Source organism: Brachyhypopomus gauderio, unplaced genomic scaffold (genome assembly GCF_052324685.1).
Source record: "Brachyhypopomus gauderio isolate BG-103 unplaced genomic scaffold, BGAUD_0.2 sc191, whole genome shotgun sequence".
In the NCBI taxonomy this organism is placed as follows: domain Eukaryota; kingdom Metazoa; phylum Chordata; class Actinopteri; order Gymnotiformes; family Hypopomidae; genus Brachyhypopomus; species Brachyhypopomus gauderio.
Window position 1 is genome coordinate 225,171 of NW_027507012.1, and position 25,218 is coordinate 250,388.

Genomic DNA, 25,218 nt, shown 5'->3' on the forward strand with positions numbered 1-25,218 from the left:
AGTAGTGATACATTAGGCAACTGCAGACTAGTTGATAAACCTTTGGAATCATTCTCTTTGGCTCTACAACCAATTAGTTCCACATGTCAAGGGGATGTAGCTCAGTGGAAGAGCGCATGCTTTGCATGTATGAGGTCCAGGGATCAATCCCCTGCATCTCCATGAGCATTGTCTATCGATATGGTTGGCTATATTTTAACCTTTCGGGTTGAGCTGACATTCAGACGCTGTGCATTTCTCTTACCCTTTTCGTGCCTTAATAGTGTTGCTTGCAGCTTCTCTTATTGATAGACGATGCTCAGTTTCCGTTCGGTTATACATCGGTCACAATGGTGTCGTGTTTTTGAGCATGTTCACTGCTGCTTTTAACACATGCCTTCGTAACCGAAGATCACCGGTTAGCCATTGGACCATTAAAGTGCTTTGTCAGTTTTCAATTCTGTTTTTGTTCCTTGCAAACTTGACATTCTGGCATGGCTGCTGCTGAAGTATAACTTGCTTCATGGGTTTGTCCTGTTACTGCTTCTGGTGGCTGTATTTGCTGTGCTAGACTCTTTCAGAATTCTGAAGACAACCTTACAAGTGGGGATGTAGCTCAGTGGTAGAGCGCATGCTTCGCCTGTGTGAGGAACTGGCTTCGACCCCCAGCATCTCAATGAAGCATAGCTTGTTTCCTGAATGCCATTGTTTAACACTCAGGTACTCTTGCTTCCTGTTAGGCCCCAACAACCAAAAAGTGCTCTTTCCTGGGTGAGTCCCAAACGGCTGTGACTCAACTGTGCAACTTTCTTCCAGTCACCAAGACATGGGTTGCTTCTTCTGTTCTCCTTTTGGTAGCTGCCTATGCAATGCTATTTTGGTTACAGCCTATGGACAGTGTAGAATCGGTAGAATTGGTATCAATTCACGGGTCAGAACAGTGTTGTGATTTTGAGCATGTTCCAGCCATTTCCACACACTTCCGCTGTCGGAGTTACCACATGCCCTCATAGGTTTGTGTGTGGTTCAAATTTAAGCACTCACTCTTTTCTATGGCATGGTGGCCAAGTGGTAAGGCGTCGGTCTCGTAAACCGAAGATCACGGGTTAGATCCCCGTTCGTGCCTTTAAGGAAAGTGGACCGAACGGTCTATAATGTCCGTTCACTACCAAAATATCTGCTTCCAATTTTGTCCTTGTACAAGAGACCTCTGTATGTTATCAAGCACTCGTCTGACTCTCAAAGAAGCAGCTGAAATGTCCTGGCGGAAAGGTGCTTACCTTTTAAATGGCAGACAACAGGAACATCTACCTCCATTTCTAATGTGACCTCTACCTTTGTTTTGAGTATTTCAATGATCTTTACTGAGTTTACCATCAGGTTTCCATGTGATAGAGTCTGCAGGAGCGAAAACTGGGCTTTGCTAGGTAAGAATTTCTCCATTGCTTCCAGGTAGTTTGCAGATTAAGAGGCTGTATGTCAAAGTCTATGTTATAGGGCCAAGGATTCCTGATGGTGTGGCAGGCCTTCTCACCCCTTCAGGGAGTAGTGATACATTAGGCAACTGTAGACTAGTTGATAAACCTTTGGAATCATTCTCTTTGGCTCTACAACCAATTAGTTCCACACGTCAAGGGGATGTAGCTCAGTGGAAGAGCGCATGCTTTGCATGTATGAGGTCCAGGGTTCAATCCCCTGCATCTCCATGAGCATTATCTATAGATATGGTTGGCTATATTTTAACCTTTCGGGTTGAGCTGACATTCAGACGCTGTGCATTTCTCTCACTCTTTTTGTGCCTTAATAGTGTTGCTTGCAGCTTCTCTTATTGATAGACGATGCTCAGTTTCCGTTCGGTTATACATAGGTCACAATGGTGTCGTGATTTTGAGCATGTTCCTGCCATTTCCTCACATTTCCGCTGTCGGAGTTACCACATGTCCTCATAAGTTTGTGTGTGGTTCAAATTTAAGGACTCTCTCTTTTCTATGGCATGGTGGCCAAGTGGTAAGGCGTCGGTCTCGTAAACCGAAGATCACGGGTTCGATCCCCGTTCGTGCCTTTAAGGAAAGTGGACCGAACGGTCTATAATGTCCATTCACTACTAAAATATCTGCTTCCAATTTTGTCCTTGTACAAGAGACCTCTGTATGTGATCAAGCACTCGTCTGACTCTCAAAGAAGCAGCTGAAATGGCCTGGCGGAAAGGTGCTTACCTTTTAAATGGCAGACAACGGGAACATCTACATCCATTTCTAATGTGACCTCTACCTTTATTTTGAGTATTTCAATGATCTTTACTGAGTTTACCATCAGGTTTCCATGTGATAGAGTCTGCAGGAGCGAAAACTGGGCTTTGCTAGGTAAGAATTTCTCCATTGCTTCCAGGTAGGTTGCAGATTAAGAGGCTGTATGTCAAAGTCTATGTTATAGGGCCAAGTATTCCTGATGGTGTGGCAGGCCTTCTCACCCCTTCAGGGAGTAGTGATACATTAGGCAACTGTAGACTAGTTGATAAACCTTTGGAATCATTCTCTTTGGCTCTACAACCAATTAGTTCCACATGTCAAGGGGATGTAGCTCAGTGGAAGAGCGCATGCTTTGCATGTATGAGGTCCAGGGTTCAATCCCCTGCATCTCCATGAGCATTGTCTATAGATATTGTTGGCTATATTTTAACCTTTCGGGTTGAGCTGACATTCAGACGCTGTGCATTTCTCTTACCCTTTTCGTGCCTTAATAGTGTTGCTTGCAGCTTCTCTTATTGATAGACGATGCTCAGTTTCCGTTCGGTTATACATCGGTCACAATGGTGTCGTGTTTTTGAGCATGTTCACTGCTGCTTTTAACACATGCCTTCGTAACCGAAGATCACCGGTTAGCCATTGGACCATTAAAGTGCTTTGTCAGTTTTCAATTCTGTTTTTGTTCCTTGCAAACTTGACATTCTGGCATGGCTGCTGCTGAAGTATAACTTGCTTCATGGGTTTGTCCTGTTACTGCTTCTGGTGGCTGTATTTGCTGTGCTAGACTCTTTCAGAATTCTGAAGACAACCTTACAAGTGGGGATGTAGCTCAGTGGTAGAGCGCATGCTTCGCCTGTGTGAGGAACTGGCTTCGACCCCCAGCATCTCAATGAAGCATAGCTTGTTTCCTGAATGCCATTGTTTAACACTCAGGTACTCTTGCTTCCTGTTAGGCCCCAACAACCAAAAAGTGCTCTTTCCTGGGTGAGTCCCAAACGGCTGTGACTCAACTGTGCAACTTTCTTCCAGTCACCAAGACATGGGTTGCTTCTTCTGTTCTCCTTTTGGTAGCTGCCTATGCAATGCTATTTTGGTTACAGCCTATGGACAGTGTAGAATCGGTAGAATTGGTATCAATTCACGGGTCAGAACAGTGTTGTGATTTTGAGCATGTTCCAGCCATTTCCACACACTTCCGCTGTCGGAGTTACCACATGCCCTCATAGGTTTGTGTGTGGTTCAAATTTAAGCACTCACTCTTTTCTATGGCATGGTGGCCAAGTGGTAAGGCGTCGGTCTCGTAAACCGAAGATCACGGGTTAGATCCCCGTTCGTGCCTTTAAGGAAAGTGGACCGAACGGTCTATAATGTCCGTTCACTACCAAAATATCTGCTTCCAATTTTGTCCTTGTACAAGAGACCTCTGTATGTTATCAAGCACTCGTCTGACTCTCAAAGAAGCAGCTGAAATGTCCTGGCGGAAAGGTGCTTACCTTTTAAATGGCAGACAACGGGAACATCTACCTCCATTTCTAATGTGACCTCTACCTTTGTTTTGAGTATTTCAATGATCTTTACTGAGTTTACCATCAGGTTTCCATGTGATAGAGTCTGCAGGAGCGAAAACTGGGCTTTGCTAGGTAAGAATTTCTCCATTGCTTCCAGGTAGTTTGCAGATTAAGAGGCTGTATGTCAAAGTCTATGTTATAGGGCCAAGGATTCCTGATGGTGTGGCAGGCCTTCTCACCCCTTCAGGGAGTAGTGATACATTAGGCAACTGTAGACTAGTTGATAAACCTTTGGAATCATTCTCTTTGGCTCTACAACCAATTAGTTCCACACGTCAAGGGGATGTAGCTCAGTGGAAGTGCGCATGCTTTGCATGTATGAGGTCCAGGGTTCAATCCCCTGCATCTCCATGAGCATTATCTATAGATATGGTTGGCTATATTTTAACCTTTCGGGTTGAGCTGACATTCAGACGCTGTGCATTTCTCTCACTCTTTTTGTGCCTTAATAGTGTTGCTTGCAGCTTCTCTTATTGATAGACGATGCTCAGTTTCCGTTCGGTTATACATAGGTCACAATGGTGTCGTGATTTTGAGCATGTTCCTGCCATTTCCTCACATTTCCGCTGTCGGAGTTACCACATGTCCTCATAAGTTTGTGTGTGGTTCAAATTTAAGGACTCTCTCTTTTCTATGGCATGGTGGCCAAGTGGTAAGGCGTCGGTCTCGTAAACCGAAGATCACGGGTTCGATCCCCGTTCGTGCCTTTAAGGAAAGTGGACCGAACGGTCTATAATGTCCATTCACTACTAAAATATCTGCTTCCAATTTTGTCCTTGTACAAGAGACCTCTGTATGTGATCAAGCACTCGTCTGACTCTCAAAGAAGCAGCTGAAATGGCCTGGCGGAAAGGTGCTTACCTTTTAAATGGCAGACAACGGGAACATCTACATCCATTTCTAATGTGACCTCTACCTTTATTTTGAGTATTTCAATGATCTTTACTGAGTTTACCATCAGGTTTCCATGTGATAGAGTCTGCAGGAGCGAAAACTGGGCTTTGCTAGGTAAGAATTTCTCCATTGCTTCCAGGTAGGTTGCAGATTAAGAGGCTGTATGTCAAAGTCTATGTTATAGGGCCAAGTATTCCTGATGGTGTGGCAGGCCTTCTCACCCCTTCAGGGAGTAGTGATACATTAGGCAACTGTAGACTAGTTGATAAACCTTTGGAATCATTCTCTTTGGCTCTACAACCAATTAGTTCCACATGTCAAGGGGATGTAGCTCAGTGGAAGAGCGCATGCTTTGCATGTATGAGGTCCAGGGTTCAATCCCCTGCATCTCCATGAGCATTGTCTATAGATATTGTTGGCTATATTTTAACCTTTCGGGTTGAGCTGACATTCAGACGCTGTGCATTTCTCTTACCCTTTTCGTGCCTTAATAGTGTTGCTTGCAGCTTCTCTTATTGATAGACGATGCTCAGTTTCCGTTCGGTTATACATCGGTCACAATGGTGTCGTGTTTTTGAGCATGTTCACTGCTGCTTTTAACACATGCCTTCGTAACCGAAGATCACCGGTTAGCCATTGGACCATTAAAGTGCTTTGTCAGTTTTCAATTCTGTTTTTGTTCCTTGCAAACTTGACATTCTGGCATGGCTGCTGCTGAAGTATAACTTGCTTCATGGGTTTGTCCTGTTACTGCTTCTGGTGGCTGTATTTGCTGTGCTAGACTCTTTCAGAATTCTGAAGACAACCTTACAAGTGGGGATGTAGCTCAGTGGTAGAGCGCATGCTTCGCCTGTGTGAGGAACTGGCTTCGACCCCCAGCATCTCAATGAAGCATAGCTTGTTTCCTGAATGCCATTGTTTAACACTCAGGTACTCTTGCTTCCTGTTAGGCCCCAACAACCAAAAAGTGCTCTTTCCTGGGTGAGTCCCAAACGGCTGTGACTCAACTGTGCAACTTTCTTCCAGTCACCAAGACATGGGTTGCTTCTTCTGTTCTCCTTTTGGTAGCTGCCTATGCAATGCTATTTTGGTTACAGCCTATGGACAGTGTAGAATCGGTAGAATTGGTATCAATTCACGGGTCAGAACAGTGTTGTGATTTTGAGCATGTTCCTGCCATTTCCTCACATTTCCGCTGTCGGAGTTACCACATGTCCTCATAAGTTTGTGTGTGGTTCAAATTTAAGGACTCTCTCTTTTCTATGGCATGGTGGCCAAGTGGTAAGGCGTCGGTCTCGTAAACCGAAGATCACGGGTTCGATCCCCGTTCGTGCCTTTAAGGAAAGTGGACCGAACGGTCTATAATGTCCATTCACTACTAAAATATCTGCTTCCAATTTTGTCCTTGTACAAGAGACCTCTGTATGTGATCAAGCACTCGTCTGACTCTCAAAGAAGCAGCTGAAATGGCCTGGCGGAAAGGTGCTTACCTTTTAAATGGCAGACAACGGGAACATCTACATCCATTTCTAATGTGACCTCTACCTTTATTTTGAGTATTTCAATGATCTTTACTGAGTTTACCATCAGGTTTCCATGTGATAGAGTCTGCAGGAGCGAAAACTGGGCTTTGCTAGGTAAGAATTTCTCCATTGCTTCCAGGTAGGTTGCAGATTAAGAGGCTGTATGTCAAAGTCTATGTTATAGGGCCAAGTATTCCTGATGGTGTGGCAGGCCTTCTCACCCCTTCAGGGAGTAGTGATACATTAGGCAACTGTAGACTAGTTGATAAACCTTTGGAATCATTCTCTTTGGCTCTACAACCAATTAGTTCCACATGTCAAGGGGATGTAGCTCAGTGGAAGAGCGCATGCTTTGCATGTATGAGGTCCAGGGTTCAATCCCCTGCATCTCCATGAGCATTGTCTATAGATATTGTTGGCTATATTTTAACCTTTCGGGTTGAGCTGACATTCAGACGCTGTGCATTTCTCTTACCCTTTTCGTGCCTTAATAGTGTTGCTTGCAGCTTCTCTTATTGATAGACGATGCTCAGTTTCCGTTCGGTTATACATCGGTCACAATGGTGTCGTGTTTTTGAGCATGTTCACTGCTGCTTTTAACACATGCCTTCGTAACCGAAGATCACCGGTTAGCCATTGGACCATTAAAGTGCTTTGTCAGTTTTCAATTCTGTTTTTGTTCCTTGCAAACTTGACATTCTGGCATGGCTGCTGCTGAAGTATAACTTGCTTCATGGGTTTGTCCTGTTACTGCTTCTGGTGGCTGTATTTGCTGTGCTAGACTCTTTCAGAATTCTGAAGACAACCTTACAAGTGGGGATGTAGCTCAGTGGTAGAGCGCATGCTTCGCCTGTGTGAGGAACTGGCTTCGACCCCCAGCATCTCAATGAAGCATAGCTTGTTTCCTGAATGCCATTGTTTAACACTCAGGTACTCTTGCTTCCTGTTAGGCCCCAACAACCAAAAAGTGCTCTTTCCTGGGTGAGTCCCAAACGGCTGTGACTCAACTGTGCAACTTTCTTCCAGTCACCAAGACATGGGTTGCTTCTTCTGTTCTCCTTTTGGTAGCTGCCTATGCAATGCTATTTTGGTTACAGCCTATGGACAGTGTAGAATCGGTAGAATTGGTATCAATTCACGGGTCAGAACAGTGTTGTGATTTTGAGCATGTTCCAGCCATTTCCACACACTTCCGCTGTCGGAGTTACCACATGCCCTCATAGGTTTGTGTGTGGTTCAAATTTAAGCACTCACTCTTTTCTATGGCATGGTGGCCAAGTGGTAAGGCGTCGGTCTCGTAAACCGAAGATCACGGGTTAGATCCCCGTTCGTGCCTTTAAGGAAAGTGGACCGAACGGTCTATAATGTCCGTTCACTACCAAAATATCTGCTTCCAATTTTGTCCTTGTACAAGAGACCTCTGTATGTTATCAAGCACTCGTCTGACTCTCAAAGAAGCAGCTGAAATGTCCTGGCGGAAAGGTGCTTACCTTTTAAATGGCAGACAACAGGAACATCTACCTCCATTTCTAATGTGACCTCTACCTTTGTTTTGAGTATTTCAATGATCTTTACTGAGTTTACCATCAGGTTTCCATGTGATAGAGTCTGCAGGAGCGAAAACTGGGCTTTGCTAGGTAAGAATTTCTCCATTGCTTCCAGGTAGTTTGCAGATTAAGAGGCTGTATGTCAAAGTCTATGTTATAGGGCCAAGGATTCCTGATGGTGTGGCAGGCCTTCTCACCCCTTCAGGGAGTAGTGATACATTAGGCAACTGTAGACTAGTTGATAAACCTTTGGAATCATTCTCTTTGGCTCTACAACCAATTAGTTCCACACGTCAAGGGGATGTAGCTCAGTGGAAGAGCGCATGCTTTGCATGTATGAGGTCCAGGGTTCAATCCCCTGCATCTCCATGAGCATTATCTATAGATATGGTTGGCTATATTTTAACCTTTCGGGTTGAGCTGACATTCAGACGCTGTGCATTTCTCTCACTCTTTTTGTGCCTTAATAGTGTTGCTTGCAGCTTCTCTTATTGATAGACGATGCTCAGTTTCCGTTCGGTTATACATAGGTCACAATGGTGTCGTGATTTTGAGCATGTTCCTGCCATTTCCTCACATTTCCGCTGTCGGAGTTACCACATGTCCTCATAAGTTTGTGTGTGGTTCAAATTTAAGGACTCTCTCTTTTCTATGGCATGGTGGCCAAGTGGTAAGGCGTCGGTCTCGTAAACCGAAGATCACGGGTTCGATCCCCGTTCGTGCCTTTAAGGAAAGTGGACCGAACGGTCTATAATGTCCATTCACTACTAAAATATCTGCTTCCAATTTTGTCCTTGTACAAGAGACCTCTGTATGTGATCAAGCACTCGTCTGACTCTCAAAGAAGCAGCTGAAATGGCCTGGCGGAAAGGTGCTTACCTTTTAAATGGCAGACAACGGGAACATCTACATCCATTTCTAATGTGACCTCTACCTTTATTTTGAGTATTTCAATGATCTTTACTGAGTTTACCATCAGGTTTCCATGTGATAGAGTCTGCAGGAGCGAAAACTGGGCTTTGCTAGGTAAGAATTTCTCCATTGCTTCCAGGTAGGTTGCAGATTAAGAGGCTGTATGTCAAAGTCTATGTTATAGGGCCAAGTATTCCTGATGGTGTGGCAGGCCTTCTCACCCCTTCAGGGAGTAGTGATACATTAGGCAACTGTAGACTAGTTGATAAACCTTTGGAATCATTCTCTTTGGCTCTACAACCAATTAGTTCCACATGTCAAGGGGATGTAGCTCAGTGGAAGAGCGCATGCTTTGCATGTATGAGGTCCAGGGTTCAATCCCCTGCATCTCCATGAGCATTGTCTATAGATATTGTTGGCTATATTTTAACCTTTCGGGTTGAGCTGACATTCAGACGCTGTGCATTTCTCTTACCCTTTTCGTGCCTTAATAGTGTTGCTTGCAGCTTCTCTTATTGATAGACGATGCTCAGTTTCCGTTCGGTTATACATCGGTCACAATGGTGTCGTGTTTTTGAGCATGTTCACTGCTGCTTTTAACACATGCCTTCGTAACCGAAGATCACCGGTTAGCCATTGGACCATTAAAGTGCTTTGTCAGTTTTCAATTCTGTTTTTGTTCCTTGCAAACTTGACATTCTGGCATGGCTGCTGCTGAAGTATAACTTGCTTCATGGGTTTGTCCTGTTACTGCTTCTGGTGGCTGTATTTGCTGTGCTAGACTCTTTCAGAATTCTGAAGACAACCTTACAAGTGGGGATGTAGCTCAGTGGTAGAGCGCATGCTTCGCCTGTGTGAGGAACTGGCTTCGACCCCCAGCATCTCAATGAAGCATAGCTTGTTTCCTGAATGCCATTGTTTAACACTCAGGTACTCTTGCTTCCTGTTAGGCCCCAACAACCAAAAAGTGCTCTTTCCTGGGTGAGTCCCAAACGGCTGTGACTCAACTGTGCAACTTTCTTCCAGTCACCAAGACATGGGTTGCTTCTTCTGTTCTCCTTTTGGTAGCTGCCTATGCAATGCTATTTTGGTTACAGCCTATGGACAGTGTAGAATCGGTAGAATTGGTATCAATTCACGGGTCAGAACAGTGTTGTGATTTTGAGCATGTTCCAGCCATTTCCACACACTTCCGCTGTCGGAGTTACCACATGCCCTCATAGGTTTGTGTGTGGTTCAAATTTAAGCACTCACTCTTTTCTATGGCATGGTGGCCAAGTGGTAAGGCGTCGGTCTCGTAAACCGAAGATCACGGGTTAGATCCCCGTTCGTGCCTTTAAGGAAAGTGGACCGAACGGTCTATAATGTCCGTTCACTACCAAAATATCTGCTTCCAATTTTGTCCTTGTACAAGAGACCTCTGTATGTTATCAAGCACTCGTCTGACTCTCAAAGAAGCAGCTGAAATGTCCTGGCGGAAAGGTGCTTACCTTTTAAATGGCAGACAACGGGAACATCTACCTCCATTTCTAATGTGACCTCTACCTTTGTTTTGAGTATTTCAATGATCTTTACTGAGTTTACCATCAGGTTTCCATGTGATAGAGTCTGCAGGAGCGAAAACTGGGCTTTGCTAGGTAAGAATTTCTCCATTGCTTCCAGGTAGTTTGCAGATTAAGAGGCTGTATGTCAAAGTCTATGTTATAGGGCCAAGGATTCCTGATGGTGTGGCAGGCCTTCTCACCCCTTCAGGGAGTAGTGATACATTAGGCAACTGTAGACTAGTTGATAAACCTTTGGAATCATTCTCTTTGGCTCTACAACCAATTAGTTCCACACGTCAAGGGGATGTAGCTCAGTGGAAGTGCGCATGCTTTGCATGTATGAGGTCCAGGGTTCAATCCCCTGCATCTCCATGAGCATTATCTATAGATATGGTTGGCTATATTTTAACCTTTCGGGTTGAGCTGACATTCAGACGCTGTGCATTTCTCTCACTCTTTTTGTGCCTTAATAGTGTTGCTTGCAGCTTCTCTTATTGATAGACGATGCTCAGTTTCCGTTCGGTTATACATAGGTCACAATGGTGTCGTGATTTTGAGCATGTTCCTGCCATTTCCTCACATTTCCGCTGTCGGAGTTACCACATGTCCTCATAAGTTTGTGTGTGGTTCAAATTTAAGGACTCTCTCTTTTCTATGGCATGGTGGCCAAGTGGTAAGGCGTCGGTCTCGTAAACCGAAGATCACGGGTTCGATCCCCGTTCGTGCCTTTAAGGAAAGTGGACCGAACGGTCTATAATGTCCATTCACTACTAAAATATCTGCTTCCAATTTTGTCCTTGTACAAGAGACCTCTGTATGTGATCAAGCACTCGTCTGACTCTCAAAGAAGCAGCTGAAATGGCCTGGCGGAAAGGTGCTTACCTTTTAAATGGCAGACAACGGGAACATCTACATCCATTTCTAATGTGACCTCTACCTTTATTTTGAGTATTTCAATGATCTTTACTGAGTTTACCATCAGGTTTCCATGTGATAGAGTCTGCAGGAGCGAAAACTGGGCTTTGCTAGGTAAGAATTTCTCCATTGCTTCCAGGTAGGTTGCAGATTAAGAGGCTGTATGTCAAAGTCTATGTTATAGGGCCAAGTATTCCTGATGGTGTGGCAGGCCTTCTCACCCCTTCAGGGAGTAGTGATACATTAGGCAACTGTAGACTAGTTGATAAACCTTTGGAATCATTCTCTTTGGCTCTACAACCAATTAGTTCCACATGTCAAGGGGATGTAGCTCAGTGGAAGAGCGCATGCTTTGCATGTATGAGGTCCAGGGTTCAATCCCCTGCATCTCCATGAGCATTGTCTATAGATATTGTTGGCTATATTTTAACCTTTCGGGTTGAGCTGACATTCAGACGCTGTGCATTTCTCTTACCCTTTTCGTGCCTTAATAGTGTTGCTTGCAGCTTCTCTTATTGATAGACGATGCTCAGTTTCCGTTCGGTTATACATCGGTCACAATGGTGTCGTGTTTTTGAGCATGTTCACTGCTGCTTTTAACACATGCCTTCGTAACCGAAGATCACCGGTTAGCCATTGGACCATTAAAGTGCTTTGTCAGTTTTCAATTCTGTTTTTGTTCCTTGCAAACTTGACATTCTGGCATGGCTGCTGCTGAAGTATAACTTGCTTCATGGGTTTGTCCTGTTACTGCTTCTGGTGGCTGTATTTGCTGTGCTAGACTCTTTCAGAATTCTGAAGACAACCTTACAAGTGGGGATGTAGCTCAGTGGTAGAGCGCATGCTTCGCCTGTGTGAGGAACTGGCTTCGACCCCCAGCATCTCAATGAAGCATAGCTTGTTTCCTGAATGCCATTGTTTAACACTCAGGTACTCTTGCTTCCTGTTAGGCCCCAACAACCAAAAAGTGCTCTTTCCTGGGTGAGTCCCAAACGGCTGTGACTCAACTGTGCAACTTTCTTCCAGTCACCAAGACATGGGTTGCTTCTTCTGTTCTCCTTTTGGTAGCTGCCTATGCAATGCTATTTTGGTTACAGCCTATGGACAGTGTAGAATCGGTAGAATTGGTATCAATTCACGGGTCAGAACAGTGTTGTGATTTTGAGCATGTTCCTGCCATTTCCTCACATTTCCGCTGTCGGAGTTACCACATGTCCTCATAAGTTTGTGTGTGGTTCAAATTTAAGGACTCTCTCTTTTCTATGGCATGGTGGCCAAGTGGTAAGGCGTCGGTCTCGTAAACCGAAGATCACGGGTTCGATCCCCGTTCGTGCCTTTAAGGAAAGTGGACCGAACGGTCTATAATGTCCATTCACTACTAAAATATCTGCTTCCAATTTTGTCCTTGTACAAGAGACCTCTGTATGTGATCAAGCACTCGTCTGACTCTCAAAGAAGCAGCTGAAATGGCCTGGCGGAAAGGTGCTTACCTTTTAAATGGCAGACAACGGGAACATCTACATCCATTTCTAATGTGACCTCTACCTTTATTTTGAGTATTTCAATGATCTTTACTGAGTTTACCATCAGGTTTCCATGTGATAGAGTCTGCAGGAGCGAAAACTGGGCTTTGCTAGGTAAGAATTTCTCCATTGCTTCCAGGTAGGTTGCAGATTAAGAGGCTGTATGTCAAAGTCTATGTTATAGGGCCAAGTATTCCTGATGGTGTGGCAGGCCTTCTCACCCCTTCAGGGAGTAGTGATACATTAGGCAACTGTAGACTAGTTGATAAACCTTTGGAATCATTCTCTTTGGCTCTACAACCAATTAGTTCCACATGTCAAGGGGATGTAGCTCAGTGGAAGAGCGCATGCTTTGCATGTATGAGGTCCAGGGTTCAATCCCCTGCATCTCCATGAGCATTGTCTATAGATATTGTTGGCTATATTTTAACCTTTCGGGTTGAGCTGACATTCAGACGCTGTGCATTTCTCTTACCCTTTTCGTGCCTTAATAGTGTTGCTTGCAGCTTCTCTTATTGATAGACGATGCTCAGTTTCCGTTCGGTTATACATCGGTCACAATGGTGTCGTGTTTTTGAGCATGTTCACTGCTGCTTTTAACACATGCCTTCGTAACCGAAGATCACCGGTTAGCCATTGGACCATTAAAGTGCTTTGTCAGTTTTCAATTCTGTTTTTGTTCCTTGCAAACTTGACATTCTGGCATGGCTGCTGCTGAAGTATAACTTGCTTCATGGGTTTGTCCTGTTACTGCTTCTGGTGGCTGTATTTGCTGTGCTAGACTCTTTCAGAATTCTGAAGACAACCTTACAAGTGGGGATGTAGCTCAGTGGTAGAGCGCATGCTTCGCCTGTGTGAGGAACTGGCTTCGACCCCCAGCATCTCAATGAAGCATAGCTTGTTTCCTGAATGCCATTGTTTAACACTCAGGTACTCTTGCTTCCTGTTAGGCCCCAACAACCAAAAAGTGCTCTTTCCTGGGTGAGTCCCAAACGGCTGTGACTCAACTGTGCAACTTTCTTCCAGTCACCAAGACATGGGTTGCTTCTTCTGTTCTCCTTTTGGTAGCTGCCTATGCAATGCTATTTTGGTTACAGCCTATGGACAGTGTAGAATCGGTAGAATTGGTATCAATTCACGGGTCAGAACAGTGTTGTGATTTTGAGCATGTTCCAGCCATTTCCACACACTTCCGCTGTCGGAGTTACCACATGCCCTCATAGGTTTGTGTGTGGTTCAAATTTAAGCACTCACTCTTTTCTATGGCATGGTGGCCAAGTGGTAAGGCGTCGGTCTCGTAAACCGAAGATCACGGGTTAGATCCCCGTTCGTGCCTTTAAGGAAAGTGGACCGAACGGTCTATAATGTCCGTTCACTACCAAAATATCTGCTTCCAATTTTGTCCTTGTACAAGAGACCTCTGTATGTTATCAAGCACTCGTCTGACTCTCAAAGAAGCAGCTGAAATGTCCTGGCGGAAAGGTGCTTACCTTTTAAATGGCAGACAACGGGAACATCTACCTCCATTTCTAATGTGACCTCTACCTTTGTTTTGAGTATTTCAATGATCTTTACTGAGTTTACCATCAGGTTTCCATGTGATAGAGTCTGCAGGAGCGAAAACTGGGCTTTGCTAGGTAAGAATTTCTCCATTGCTTCCAGGTAGTTTGCAGATTAAGAGGCTGTATGTCAAAGTCTATGTTATAGGGCCAAGGATTCCTGATGGTGTGGCAGGCCTTCTCACCCCTTCAGGGAGTAGTGATACATTAGGCAACTGTAGACTAGTTGATAAACCTTTGGAATCATTCTCTTTGGCTCTACAACCAATTAGTTCCACACGTCAAGGGGATGTAGCTCAGTGGAAGTGCGCATGCTTTGCATGTATGAGGTCCAGGGTTCAATCCCCTGCATCTCCATGAGCATTATCTATAGATATGGTTGGCTATATTTTAACCTTTCGGGTTGAGCTGACATTCAGACGCTGTGCATTTCTCTCACTCTTTTTGTGCCTTAACAGTGTTGCTTGCAGCTTCTCTTATTGATAGACGATGCTCAGTTTCCGTTCGGTTATACATAGGTCACAATGGTGTCGTGATTTTGAGCATGTTCCTGCCATTTCCTCACATTTCCGCTGTCGGAGTTACCACATGTCCTCATAAGTTTGTGTGTGGTTCAAATTTAAGGACTCTCTCTTTTCTATGGCATGGTGGCCAAGTGGTAAGGCGTCGGTCTCGTAAACCGAAGATCACGGGTTCGATCCCCGTTCGTGCCTTTAAGGAAAGTGGACCGAACGGTCTATAATGTCCATTCACTACTAAAATATCTGCTTCCAATTTTGTCCTTGTACAAGAGACCTCTGTATGTGATCAAGCACTCGTCTGACTCTCAAAGAAGCAGCTGAAATGGCCTGGCGGAAAGGTGCTTACCTTTTAAATGGCAGACAACGGGAACATCTACATCCATTTCTAATGTGACCTCTACCTTTATTTTGAGTATTTCAATGATCTTTACTGAGTTTACCATCAGGTTTCCATGTGATAGAGTCTGCAGGAGCGAAAACTGGGCTTTGCTAGGTAAGAATTTCTCCATTGCTTCCAGGTAGGTTGCAGATTAAGAGGCTGTATGTCAAAGTCTATGTTATAGGGCCAAGTATTCCTGATGGTGTGGCAGGCCTTCTCACCCCTTCAGGGAGTAGTGATACATTAGGCAACTGTAGACTAGTTGATAAACCTTTGGAATCATTCTCTTTGGCTCTACAACCAATTAGTTCCACATGTCAAGGGGATGTAGCTCAGTGGAAGAGCGCATGCTTTGCATGTATGAGGTCCAGGGTTCAATCCCCTGCATCTCCATGAGCATTGTCTATAGATATTGTTGGCTATATTTTAACCTTTCGGGTTGAGCTGACATTCAGACGCTGTGCATTTCTCTTACCCTTTTCGTGCCTTAATAGTGTTGCTTGCAGCTTCTCTTATTGATAGACGATGCTCAGTTTCCGTTCGGTTATACATCGGTCACAATGGTGTCGTGTTTTTGAGCATGTTCACTGCTGCTTTTAACACATGCCTTCGTAACCGAAGATCACCGGTTAGCCATTGGACCATTAAAGTGCTTTGTCAGTTTTCAATTCTGTTTTTGTTCCTTGCAAACTTGACATTCTGGCATGGCTGCTGCTGAAGTATAACTTGCTTCATGGGTTTGTCCTGTTACTGCTTCTGGTGGCTGTATTTGCTGTGCTAGACTCTTTCAGAATTCTGAAGACAACCTTACAAGTGGGGATGTAGCTCAGTGGTAGAGCGCATGCTTCGCCTGTGTGAGGAACTGGCTTCGACCCCCAGCATCTCAATGAAGCATAGCTTGTTTCCTGAATGCCATTGTTTAACACTCAGGTACTCTTGCTTCCTGTTAGGCCCCAACAACCAAAAAGTGCTCTTTCCTGGGTGAGTCCCAAACGGCTGTGACTCAACTGTGCAACTTTCTTCCAGTCACCAAGACATGGGTTGCTTCTTCTGTTCTCCTTTTGGTAGCTGCCTATGCAATGCTATTTTGGTTACAGCCTATGGACAGTGTAGAATCGGTAGAATTGGTATCAATTCACGGGTCAGAACAGTGTTGTGATTTTGAGCATGTTCCTGCCATTTCCTCACATTTCCGCTGTCGGAGTTACCACATGTCCTCATAAGTTTGTGTGTGGTTCAAATTTAAGGACTCTCTCTTTTCTATGGCATGGTGGCCAAGTGGTAAGGCGTCGGTCTCGTAAACCGAAGATCACGGGTTCGATCCCCGTTCGTGCCTTTAAGGAAAGTGGACCGAACGGTCTATAATGTCCATTCACTACTAAAATATCTGCTTCCAATTTTGTCCTTGTACAAGAGACCTCTGTATGTGATCAAGCACTCGTCTGACTCTCAAAGAAGCAGCTGAAATGGCCTGGCGGAAAGGTGCTTACCTTTTAAATGGCAGACAACGGGAACATCTACATCCATTTCTAATGTGACCTCTACCTTTATTTTGAGTATTTCAATGATCTTTACTGAGTTTACCATCAGGTTTCCATGTGATAGAGTCTGCAGGAGCGAAAACTGGGCTTTGCTAGGTAAGAATTTCTCCATTGCTTCCAGGTAGGTTGCAGATTAAGAGGCTGTATGTCAAAGTCTATGTTATAGGGCCAAGTATTCCTGATGGTGTGGCAGGCCTTCTCACCCCTTCAGGGAGTAGTGATACATTAGGCAACTGTAGACTAGTTGATAAACCTTTGGAATCATTCTCTTTGGCTCTACAACCAATTAGTTCCACATGTCAAGGGGATGTAGCTCAGTGGAAGAGCGCATGCTTTGCATGTATGAGGTCCAGGGTTCAATCCCCTGCATCTCCATGAGCATTGTCTATAGATATTGTTGGCTATATTTTAACCTTTCGGGTTGAGCTGACATTCAGACGCTGTGCATTTCTCTTACCCTTTTCGTGCCTTAATAGTGTTGCTTGCAGCTTCTCTTATTGATAGACGATGCTCAGTTTCCGTTCGGTTATACATCGGTCACAATGGTGTCGTGTTTTTGAGCATGTTCACTGCTGCTTTTAACACATGCCTTCGTAACCGAAGATCACCGGTTAGCCATTGGACCATTAAAGTGCTTTGTCAGTTTTCAATTCTGTTTTTGTTCCTTGCAAACTTGACATTCTGGCATGGCTGCTGCTGAAGTATAACTTGCTTCATGGGTTTGTCCTGTTACTGCTTCTGGTGGCTGTATTTGCTGTGCTAGACTCTTTCAGAATTCTGAAGACAACCTTACAAGTGGGGATGTAGCTCAGTGGTAGAGCGCATGCTTCGCCTGTGTGAGGAACTGGCTTCGACCCCCAGCATCTCAATGAAGCATAGCTTGTTTCCTGAATGCCATTGTTTAACACTCAGGTACTCTTGCTTCCTGTTAGGCCCCAACAACCAAAAAGTGCTCTTTCCTGGGTGAGTCCCAAACGGCTGTGACTCAACTGTGCAACTTTCTTCCAGTCACCAAGACATGGGTTGCTTCTTCTGTTCTCCTTTTGGTAGCTGCCTATGCAATGCTATTTTGGTTACAGCCTATGGACAGTGTAGAATCGGTAGAATTGGTATCAATTCACGGGTCAGAACAGTGTTGTGATTTTGAGCATGTTCCAGCCATTTCCACACACTTCCGCTGTCGGAGTTACCACATGCCCTCATAGGTTTGTGTGTGGTTCAAATTTAAGCACTCACTCTTTTCTATGGCATGGTGGCCAAGTGGTAAGGCGTCGGTCTCGTAAACCGAAGATCACGGGTTAGATCCCCGTTCGTGCCTTTAAGGAAAGTGGACCGAACGGTCTATAATGTCCGTTCACTACCAAAATATCTGCTTCCAATTTTGTCCTTGTACAAGAGACCTCTGTATGTTATCAAGCACTCGTCTGACTCTCAAAGAAGCAGCTGAAATGTCCTGGCGGAAAGGTGCTTACCTTTTAAATGGCAGACAACGGGAACATCTACCTCCATTTCTAATGTGACCTCTACCTTTGTTTTGAGTATTTCAATGATCTTTACTGAGTTTACCATCAGGTTTCCATGTGATAGAGTCTGCAGGAGCGAAAACTGGGCTTTGCTAGGTAAGAATTTCTCCATTGCTTCCAGGTAGTTTGCAGATTAAGAGGCTGTATGTCAAAGTCTATGTTATAGGGCCAAGGATTCCTGATGGTGTGGCAGGCCTTCTCACCCCTTCAGGGAGTAGTGATACATTAGGCAACTGTAGACTAGTTGATAAACCTTTGGAATCATTCTCTTTGGCTCTACAACCAATTAGTTCCACACGTCAAGGGGATGTAGCTCAGTGGAAGTGCGCATGCTTTGCATGTATGAGGTCCAGGGTTCAATCCCCTGCATCTCCATGAGCATTATCTATAGATATGGTTGGCTATATTTTAACCTTTCGGGTTGAGCTGACATTCAGACGCTGTGCATTTCTCTCACTCTTTTTGTGCCTTAATAGTGTTGCTTGCAGCTTCTCTTATTGATAGACGATGCTCAGTTTCCGTTCGGTTATACATAGGTCACAATGGTGTCGTGATTTTGAGCATGTTCCTGCCATTTCCTCACATTTCCGCTGTCGGAGTTACCACATGTCCTCATAAGTTTGTGTGTGGTTCAAATTTAAGGACTCTCTCTTTTCTATGGCATGGTGGCCAAGTGGTAAGGCGTCGGTCTCGTAAACCGAAGATCACGGGTTCGATCCCCGTTCGTGCCTTTAAGGAAAGTGGACCGAACGGTCTATAATGTCCATTCACTACTAAAATATCTGCTTCCAATTTTGTCCTTGTACAAGAGACCTCTGTATGTGATCAAGCACTCGTCTGACTCTCAAAGAAGCAGCTGAAATGGCCTGGCGGAAAGGTGCTTACCTTTTAAATGGCAGACAACGGGAACATCTACATCCATTTCTAATGTGACCTCTACCTTTATTTTGAGTATTTCAATGATCTTTACTGAGTTTACCATCAGGTTTCCATGTGATAGAGTCTGCAGGAGCGAAAACTGGGCTTTGCTAGGTAAGAATTTCTCCATTGCTTCCAGGTAGGTTGCAGATTAAGAGGCTGTATGTCAAAGTCTATGTTATAGGGCCAAGTATTCCTGATGGTGTGGCAGGCCTTCTCACCCCTTCAGGGAGTAGTGATACATTAGGCAACTGTAGACTAGTTGATAAACCTTTGGAATCATTCTCTTTGGCTCTACAACCAATTAGTTCCACATGTCAAGGGGATGTAGCTCAGTGGAAGAGCGCATGCTTTGCATGTATGAGGTCCAGGGTTCAATCCCCTGCATCTCCATGAGCATTGTCTATAGATATTGTTGGCTATATTTTAACCTTTCGGGTTGAGCTGACATTCAGACGCTGTGCATTTCTCTTACCCTTTTCGTGCCTTAATAGTGTTGCTTGCAGCTTCTCTTATTGATAGACGATGCTCAGTTTCCGTTCGGTTATACATCGGTCACAATGGTGTCGTGTTTTTGAGCATGTTCACTGCTGCTTTTAACACATGCCTTCGTAACCGAAGATCACCGGTTAGCCATTGGACCATTAAAGTGCTTTGTCAGTTTTCAATTCTGTTTTTGTTCCTTGCAAACTTGACATTCTGGCATGGCTGCTGCTGAAGTATAACTTGCTTCATGGGTTTGTCCTGTTACTGCTTCTGGTGGCTGTATTTGCTGTGCTAGACTCTTTCAGAATTCTGAAGACAACCTTACAAGTGGGGATGTAGCTCAGTGGTAGAGCGCATGCTTCGCCTGTGTGAGGAACTGGCTTCGACCCCCAGCATCTCAATGAAGCATAGCTTGTTTCCTGAATGCCATTGTTTAACACTCAGGTACTCTTGCTTCCTGTTAGGCCCCAACAACCAAAAAGTGCTCTTTCCTGGGTGAGTCCCAAACGGCTGTGACTCAACTGTGCAACTTTCTTCCAGTCACCAAGACATGGGTTGCTTCTTCTGTTCTCCTTTTGGTAGCTGCCTATGCAATGCTATTTTGGTTACAGCCTATGGACAGTGTAGAATCGGTAGAATTGGTATCAATTCACGGGTCAGAACAGTGTTGTGATTTTGAGCATGTTCCTGCCATTTCCTCACATTTCCGCTGTCGGAGTTACCACATGTCCTCATAAGTTTGTGTGTGGTTCAAATTTAAGGACTCTCTCTTTTCTATGGCATGGTGGCCAAGTGGTAAGGCGTCGGTCTCGTAAACCGAAGATCACGGGTTCGATCCCCGTTCGTGCCTTTAAGGAAAGTGGACCGAACGGTCTATAATGTCCATTCACTACTAAAATATCTGCTTCCAATTTTGTCCTTGTACAAGAGACCTCTGTATGTGATCAAGCACTCGTCTGACTCTCAAAGAAGCAGCTGAAATGGCCTGGCGGAAAGGTGCTTACCTTTTAAATGGCAGACAACGGGAACATCTACATCCATTTCTAATGTGACCTCTACCTTTATTTTGAGTATTTCAATGATCTTTACTGAGTTTACCATCAGGTTTCCATGTGATAGAGTCTGCAGGAGCGAAAACTGGGCTTTGCTAGGTAAGAATTTCTCCATTGCTTCCAGGTAGGTTGCAGATTAAGAGGCTGTATGTCAAAGTCTATGTTATAGGGCCAAGTATTCCTGATGGTGTGGCAGGCCTTCTCACCCCTTCAGGGAGTAGTGATACATTAGGCAACTGTAGACTAGTTGATAAACCTTTGGAATCATTCTCTTTGGCTCTACAACCAATTAGTTCCACATGTCAAGGGGATGTAGCTCAGTGGAAGAGCGCATGCTTTGCATGTATGAGGTCCAGGGTTCAATCCCCTGCATCTCCATGAGCATTGTCTATAGATATTGTTGGCTATATTTTAACCTTTCGGGTTGAGCTGACATTCAGACGCTGTGCATTTCTCTTACCCTTTTCGTGCCTTAATAGTGTTGCTTGCAGCTTCTCTTATTGATAGACGATGCTCAGTTTCCGTTCGGTTATACATCGGTCACAATGGTGTCGTGTTTTTGAGCATGTTCACTGCTGCTTTTAACACATGCCTTCGTAACCGAAGATCACCGGTTAGCCATTGGACCATTAAAGTGCTTTGTCAGTTTTCAATTCTGTTTTTGTTCCTTGCAAACTTGACATTCTGGCATGGCTGCTGCTGAAGTATAACTTGCTTCATGGGTTTGTCCTGTTACTGCTTCTGGTGGCTGTATTTGCTGTGCTAGACTCTTTCAGAATTCTGAAGACAACCTTACAAGTGGGGATGTAGCTCAGTGGTAGAGCGCATGCTTCGCCTGTGTGAGGAACTGGCTTCGACCCCCAGCATCTCAATGAAGCATAGCTTGTTTCCTGAATGCCATTGTTTAACACTCAGGTACTCTTGCTTCCTGTTAGGCCCCAACAACCAAAAAGTGCTCTTTCCTGGGTGAGTCCCAAACGGCTGTGACTCAACTGTGCAACTTTCTTCCAGTCACCAAGACATGGGTTGCTTCTTCTGTTCTCCTTTTGGTAGCTGCCTATGCAATGCTATTTTGGTTACAGCCTATGGACAGTGTAGAATCGGTAGAATTGGTATCAATTCACGGGTCAGAACAGTGTTGTGATTTTGAGCATGTTCCAGCCATTTCCACACACTTCCGCTGTCGGAGTTACCACATGCCCTCATAGGTTTGTGTGTGGTTCAAATTTAAGCACTCACTCTTTTCTATGGCATGGTGGCCAAGTGGTAAGGCGTCGGTCTCGTAAACCGAAGATCACGGGTTAGATCCCCGTTCGTGCCTTTAAGGAAAGTGGACCGAACGGTCTATAATGTCCGTTCACTACCAAAATATCTGCTTCCAATTTTGTCCTTGTACAAGAGACCTCTGTATGTTATCAAGCACTCGTCTGACTCTCAAAGAAGCAGCTGAAATGTCCTGGCGGAAAGGTGCTTACCTTTTAAATGGCAGACAACGGGAACATCTACCTCCATTTCTAATGTGACCTCTACCTTTGTTTTGAGTATTTCAATGATCTTTACTGAGTTTACCATCAGGTTTCCATGTGATAGAGTCTGCAGGAGCGAAAACTGGGCTTTGCTAGGTAAGAATTTCTCCATTGCTTCCAGGTAGTTTGCAGATTAAGAGGCTGTATGTCAAAGTCTATGTTATAGGGCCAAGGATTCCTGATGGTGTGGCAGGCCTTCTCACCCCTTCAGGGAGTAGTGATACATTAGGCAACTGTAGACTAGTTGATAAACCTTTGGAATCATTCTCTTTGGCTCTACAACCAATTAGTTCCACACGTCAAGGGGATGTAGCTCAGTGGAAGTGCGCATGCTTTGCATGTATGAGGTCCAGGGTTCAATCCCCTGCATCTCCATGAGCATTATCTATAGATATGGTTGGCTATATTTTAACCTTTCGGGTTGAGCTGACATTCAGACGCTGTGCATTTCTCTCACTCTTTTTGTGCCTTAATAGTGTTGCTTGCAGCTTCTCTTATTGATAGACGATGCTCAGTTTCCGTTCGGTTATACATAGGTCACAATGGTGTCGTGATTTTGAGCATGTTCCTGCCATTTCCTCACATTTCCGCTGTCGGAGTTACCACATGTCCTCATAAGTTTGTGTGTGGTTCAAATTTAAGGACTCTCTCTTTTCTATGGCATGGTGGCCAAGTGGTAAGGCGTCGGTCTCGTAAACCGAAGATCACGGGTTCGATCCCCGTTCGTGCCTTTAAGGAAAGTGGACCGAACGGTCTATAATGTCCATTCACTACTAAAATATCTGCTTCCAATTTTGTCCTTGTACAAGAGACCTCTGTATGTGATCAAGCACTCGTCTGACTCTCAAAGAAGCAGCTGAAATGGCCTGGCGGAAAGGTGCTTACCTTTTAAATGGCAGACAACGGGAACATCTACATCCATTTCTAATGTGACCTCTACCTTTATTTTGAGTATTTCAATGATCTTTACTGAGTTTACCATCAGGTTTCCATGTGATAGAGTCTGCAGGAGCGAAAACTGGGCTTTGCTAGGTAAGAATTTCTCCATTGCTTCCAGGTAGGTTGCAGATTAAGAGGCTGTATGTCAAAGTCTATGTTATAGGGCCAAGTATTCCTGATGGTGTGGCAGGCCTTCTCACCCCTTCAGGGAGTAGTGATACATTAGGCAACTGTAGACTAGTTGATAAACCTTTGGAATCATTCTCTTTGGCTCTACAACCAATTAGTTCCACATGTCAAGGGGATGTAGCTCAGTGGAAGAGCGCATGCTTTGCATGTATGAGGTCCAGGGTTCAATCCCCTGCATCTCCATGAGCATTGTCTATAGATATTGTTGGCTATATTTTAACCTTTCGGGTTGAGCTGACATTCAGACGCTGTGCATTTCTCTTACCCTTTTCGTGCCTTAATAGTGTTGCTTGCAGCTTCTCTTATTGATAGACGATGCTCAGTTTCCGTTCGGTTATACATCGGTCACAATGGTGTCGTGTTTTTGAGCATGTTCACTGCTGCTTTTAACACATGCCTTCGTAACCGAAGATCACCGGTTAGCCATTGGACCATTAAAGTGCTTTGTCAGTTTTCAATTCTGTTTTTGTTCCTTGCAAACTTGACATTCTGGCATGGCTGCTGCTGAAGTATAACTTGCTTCATGGGTTTGTCCTGTTACTGCTTCTGGTGGCTGTATTTGCTGTGCTAGACTCTTTCAGAATTCTGAAGACAACCTTACAAGTGGGGATGTAGCTCAGTGGTAGAGCGCATGCTTCGCCTGTGTGAGGAACTGGCTTCGACCCCCAGCATCTCAATGAAGCATAGCTTGTTTCCTGAATGCCATTGTTTAACACTCAGGTACTCTTGCTTCCTGTTAGGCCCCAACAACCAAAAAGTGCTCTTTCCTGGGTGAGTCCCAAACGGCTGTGACTCAACTGTGCAACTTTCTTCCAGTCACCAAGACATGGGTTGCTTCTTCTGTTCTCCTTTTGGTAGCTGCCTATGCAATGCTATTTTGGTTACAGCCTATGGACAGTGTAGAATCGGTAGAATTGGTATCAATTCACGGGTCAGAACAGTGTTGTGATTTTGAGCATGTTCCTGCCATTTCCTCACATTTCCGCTGTCGGAGTTACCACATGTCCTCATAAGTTTGTGTGTGGTTCAAATTTAAGGACTCTCTCTTTTCTATGGCATGGTGGCCAAGTGGTAAGGCGTCGGTCTCGTAAACCGAAGATCACGGGTTCGATCCCCGTTCGTGCCTTTAAGGAAAGTGGACCGAACGGTCTATAATGTCCATTCACTACTAAAATATCTGCTTCCAATTTTGTCCTTGTACAAGAGACCTCTGTATGTGATCAAGCACTCGTCTGACTCTCAAAGAAGCAGCTGAAATGGCCTGGCGGAAAGGTGCTTACCTTTTAAATGGCAGACAACGGGAACATCTACATCCATTTCTAATGTGACCTCTACCTTTATTTTGAGTATTTCAATGATCTTTACTGAGTTTACCATCAGGTTTCCATGTGATAGAGTCTGCAGGAGCGAAAACTGGGCTTTGCTAGGTAAGAATTTCTCCATTGCTTCCAGGTAGGTTGCAGATTAAGAGGCTGTATGTCAAAGTCTATGTTATAGGGCCAAGTATTCCTGATGGTGTGGCAGGCCTTCTCACCCCTTCAGGGAGTAGTGATACATTAGGCAACTGTAGACTAGTTGATAAACCTTTGGAATCATTCTCTTTGGCTCTACAACCAATTAGTTCCACATGTCAAGGGGATGTAGCTCAGTGGAAGAGCGCATGCTTTGCATGTATGAGGTCCAGGGTTCAATCCCCTGCATCTCCATGAGCATTGTCTATAGATATTGTTGGCTATATTTTAACCTTTCGGGTTGAGCTGACATTCAGACGCTGTGCATTTCTCTTACCCTTTTCGTGCCTTAATAGTGTTGCTTGCAGCTTCTCTTATTGATAGACGATGCTCAGTTTCCGTTCGGTTATACATCGGTCACAATGGTGTCGTGTTTTTGAGCATGTTCACTGCTGCTTTTAACACATGCCTTCGTAACCGAAG

The 25,218-nt window shown here is 44.6% G+C and overlaps 39 non-coding genes across 39 annotated transcripts; all 39 read left to right on the forward strand.

Annotated features, from left to right (window-relative positions):
- Positions 1-90: 90 nt before the first annotated feature.
- trnaa-ugc (transfer RNA alanine (anticodon UGC)) lies at positions 91-162 on the forward strand. The gene has a single exon. It is a non-coding gene; the product is annotated as a tRNA-Ala (tRNA).
- Positions 163-1,033: 871 nt separating this feature from the next.
- On the forward strand, positions 1,034-1,105 carry trnat-cgu (transfer RNA threonine (anticodon CGU)). Its single transcript has one exon. It is a non-coding gene; the product is annotated as a tRNA-Thr (tRNA).
- A 508-nt stretch (positions 1,106-1,613) lies between these two features.
- On the forward strand, positions 1,614-1,685 carry trnaa-ugc (transfer RNA alanine (anticodon UGC)). Its single transcript has one exon. It is a non-coding gene; the product is annotated as a tRNA-Ala (tRNA).
- Positions 1,686-1,969: 284 nt separating this feature from the next.
- trnat-cgu (transfer RNA threonine (anticodon CGU)) lies at positions 1,970-2,041 on the forward strand. Its single transcript has one exon. It is a non-coding gene; the product is annotated as a tRNA-Thr (tRNA).
- A 508-nt stretch (positions 2,042-2,549) lies between these two features.
- On the forward strand, positions 2,550-2,621 carry trnaa-ugc (transfer RNA alanine (anticodon UGC)). The gene has a single exon. It is a non-coding gene; the product is annotated as a tRNA-Ala (tRNA).
- An 871-nt stretch (positions 2,622-3,492) lies between these two features.
- Positions 3,493-3,564, forward strand: trnat-cgu (transfer RNA threonine (anticodon CGU)). The gene has a single exon. It is a non-coding gene; the product is annotated as a tRNA-Thr (tRNA).
- Positions 3,565-4,072: 508 nt separating this feature from the next.
- On the forward strand, positions 4,073-4,144 carry trnaa-ugc (transfer RNA alanine (anticodon UGC)). The gene has a single exon. It is a non-coding gene; the product is annotated as a tRNA-Ala (tRNA).
- Positions 4,145-4,428: 284 nt separating this feature from the next.
- trnat-cgu (transfer RNA threonine (anticodon CGU)) lies at positions 4,429-4,500 on the forward strand. Its single transcript has one exon. It is a non-coding gene; the product is annotated as a tRNA-Thr (tRNA).
- A 508-nt stretch (positions 4,501-5,008) lies between these two features.
- trnaa-ugc (transfer RNA alanine (anticodon UGC)) lies at positions 5,009-5,080 on the forward strand. Its single transcript has one exon. It is a non-coding gene; the product is annotated as a tRNA-Ala (tRNA).
- An 871-nt stretch (positions 5,081-5,951) lies between these two features.
- trnat-cgu (transfer RNA threonine (anticodon CGU)) lies at positions 5,952-6,023 on the forward strand. The gene has a single exon. It is a non-coding gene; the product is annotated as a tRNA-Thr (tRNA).
- Positions 6,024-6,531: 508 nt separating this feature from the next.
- On the forward strand, positions 6,532-6,603 carry trnaa-ugc (transfer RNA alanine (anticodon UGC)). The gene has a single exon. It is a non-coding gene; the product is annotated as a tRNA-Ala (tRNA).
- Positions 6,604-7,474: 871 nt separating this feature from the next.
- Positions 7,475-7,546, forward strand: trnat-cgu (transfer RNA threonine (anticodon CGU)). The gene has a single exon. It is a non-coding gene; the product is annotated as a tRNA-Thr (tRNA).
- A 508-nt stretch (positions 7,547-8,054) lies between these two features.
- On the forward strand, positions 8,055-8,126 carry trnaa-ugc (transfer RNA alanine (anticodon UGC)). The gene has a single exon. It is a non-coding gene; the product is annotated as a tRNA-Ala (tRNA).
- Positions 8,127-8,410: 284 nt separating this feature from the next.
- trnat-cgu (transfer RNA threonine (anticodon CGU)) lies at positions 8,411-8,482 on the forward strand. Its single transcript has one exon. It is a non-coding gene; the product is annotated as a tRNA-Thr (tRNA).
- Positions 8,483-8,990: 508 nt separating this feature from the next.
- On the forward strand, positions 8,991-9,062 carry trnaa-ugc (transfer RNA alanine (anticodon UGC)). Its single transcript has one exon. It is a non-coding gene; the product is annotated as a tRNA-Ala (tRNA).
- An 871-nt stretch (positions 9,063-9,933) lies between these two features.
- trnat-cgu (transfer RNA threonine (anticodon CGU)) lies at positions 9,934-10,005 on the forward strand. The gene has a single exon. It is a non-coding gene; the product is annotated as a tRNA-Thr (tRNA).
- A 508-nt stretch (positions 10,006-10,513) lies between these two features.
- On the forward strand, positions 10,514-10,585 carry trnaa-ugc (transfer RNA alanine (anticodon UGC)). The gene has a single exon. It is a non-coding gene; the product is annotated as a tRNA-Ala (tRNA).
- A 284-nt stretch (positions 10,586-10,869) lies between these two features.
- Positions 10,870-10,941, forward strand: trnat-cgu (transfer RNA threonine (anticodon CGU)). Its single transcript has one exon. It is a non-coding gene; the product is annotated as a tRNA-Thr (tRNA).
- A 508-nt stretch (positions 10,942-11,449) lies between these two features.
- On the forward strand, positions 11,450-11,521 carry trnaa-ugc (transfer RNA alanine (anticodon UGC)). The gene has a single exon. It is a non-coding gene; the product is annotated as a tRNA-Ala (tRNA).
- An 871-nt stretch (positions 11,522-12,392) lies between these two features.
- On the forward strand, positions 12,393-12,464 carry trnat-cgu (transfer RNA threonine (anticodon CGU)). Its single transcript has one exon. It is a non-coding gene; the product is annotated as a tRNA-Thr (tRNA).
- A 508-nt stretch (positions 12,465-12,972) lies between these two features.
- On the forward strand, positions 12,973-13,044 carry trnaa-ugc (transfer RNA alanine (anticodon UGC)). Its single transcript has one exon. It is a non-coding gene; the product is annotated as a tRNA-Ala (tRNA).
- An 871-nt stretch (positions 13,045-13,915) lies between these two features.
- trnat-cgu (transfer RNA threonine (anticodon CGU)) lies at positions 13,916-13,987 on the forward strand. The gene has a single exon. It is a non-coding gene; the product is annotated as a tRNA-Thr (tRNA).
- A 508-nt stretch (positions 13,988-14,495) lies between these two features.
- On the forward strand, positions 14,496-14,567 carry trnaa-ugc (transfer RNA alanine (anticodon UGC)). The gene has a single exon. It is a non-coding gene; the product is annotated as a tRNA-Ala (tRNA).
- Positions 14,568-14,851: 284 nt separating this feature from the next.
- Positions 14,852-14,923, forward strand: trnat-cgu (transfer RNA threonine (anticodon CGU)). Its single transcript has one exon. It is a non-coding gene; the product is annotated as a tRNA-Thr (tRNA).
- Positions 14,924-15,431: 508 nt separating this feature from the next.
- Positions 15,432-15,503, forward strand: trnaa-ugc (transfer RNA alanine (anticodon UGC)). The gene has a single exon. It is a non-coding gene; the product is annotated as a tRNA-Ala (tRNA).
- Positions 15,504-16,374: 871 nt separating this feature from the next.
- trnat-cgu (transfer RNA threonine (anticodon CGU)) lies at positions 16,375-16,446 on the forward strand. Its single transcript has one exon. It is a non-coding gene; the product is annotated as a tRNA-Thr (tRNA).
- A 508-nt stretch (positions 16,447-16,954) lies between these two features.
- Positions 16,955-17,026, forward strand: trnaa-ugc (transfer RNA alanine (anticodon UGC)). The gene has a single exon. It is a non-coding gene; the product is annotated as a tRNA-Ala (tRNA).
- An 871-nt stretch (positions 17,027-17,897) lies between these two features.
- trnat-cgu (transfer RNA threonine (anticodon CGU)) lies at positions 17,898-17,969 on the forward strand. The gene has a single exon. It is a non-coding gene; the product is annotated as a tRNA-Thr (tRNA).
- A 508-nt stretch (positions 17,970-18,477) lies between these two features.
- On the forward strand, positions 18,478-18,549 carry trnaa-ugc (transfer RNA alanine (anticodon UGC)). The gene has a single exon. It is a non-coding gene; the product is annotated as a tRNA-Ala (tRNA).
- A 284-nt stretch (positions 18,550-18,833) lies between these two features.
- On the forward strand, positions 18,834-18,905 carry trnat-cgu (transfer RNA threonine (anticodon CGU)). The gene has a single exon. It is a non-coding gene; the product is annotated as a tRNA-Thr (tRNA).
- A 508-nt stretch (positions 18,906-19,413) lies between these two features.
- Positions 19,414-19,485, forward strand: trnaa-ugc (transfer RNA alanine (anticodon UGC)). The gene has a single exon. It is a non-coding gene; the product is annotated as a tRNA-Ala (tRNA).
- An 871-nt stretch (positions 19,486-20,356) lies between these two features.
- trnat-cgu (transfer RNA threonine (anticodon CGU)) lies at positions 20,357-20,428 on the forward strand. The gene has a single exon. It is a non-coding gene; the product is annotated as a tRNA-Thr (tRNA).
- Positions 20,429-20,936: 508 nt separating this feature from the next.
- Positions 20,937-21,008, forward strand: trnaa-ugc (transfer RNA alanine (anticodon UGC)). The gene has a single exon. It is a non-coding gene; the product is annotated as a tRNA-Ala (tRNA).
- Positions 21,009-21,879: 871 nt separating this feature from the next.
- trnat-cgu (transfer RNA threonine (anticodon CGU)) lies at positions 21,880-21,951 on the forward strand. The gene has a single exon. It is a non-coding gene; the product is annotated as a tRNA-Thr (tRNA).
- Positions 21,952-22,459: 508 nt separating this feature from the next.
- On the forward strand, positions 22,460-22,531 carry trnaa-ugc (transfer RNA alanine (anticodon UGC)). Its single transcript has one exon. It is a non-coding gene; the product is annotated as a tRNA-Ala (tRNA).
- Positions 22,532-22,815: 284 nt separating this feature from the next.
- trnat-cgu (transfer RNA threonine (anticodon CGU)) lies at positions 22,816-22,887 on the forward strand. Its single transcript has one exon. It is a non-coding gene; the product is annotated as a tRNA-Thr (tRNA).
- A 508-nt stretch (positions 22,888-23,395) lies between these two features.
- trnaa-ugc (transfer RNA alanine (anticodon UGC)) lies at positions 23,396-23,467 on the forward strand. Its single transcript has one exon. It is a non-coding gene; the product is annotated as a tRNA-Ala (tRNA).
- An 871-nt stretch (positions 23,468-24,338) lies between these two features.
- On the forward strand, positions 24,339-24,410 carry trnat-cgu (transfer RNA threonine (anticodon CGU)). The gene has a single exon. It is a non-coding gene; the product is annotated as a tRNA-Thr (tRNA).
- Positions 24,411-24,918: 508 nt separating this feature from the next.
- trnaa-ugc (transfer RNA alanine (anticodon UGC)) lies at positions 24,919-24,990 on the forward strand. The gene has a single exon. It is a non-coding gene; the product is annotated as a tRNA-Ala (tRNA).
- Positions 24,991-25,218: the final 228 nt, after the last annotated feature.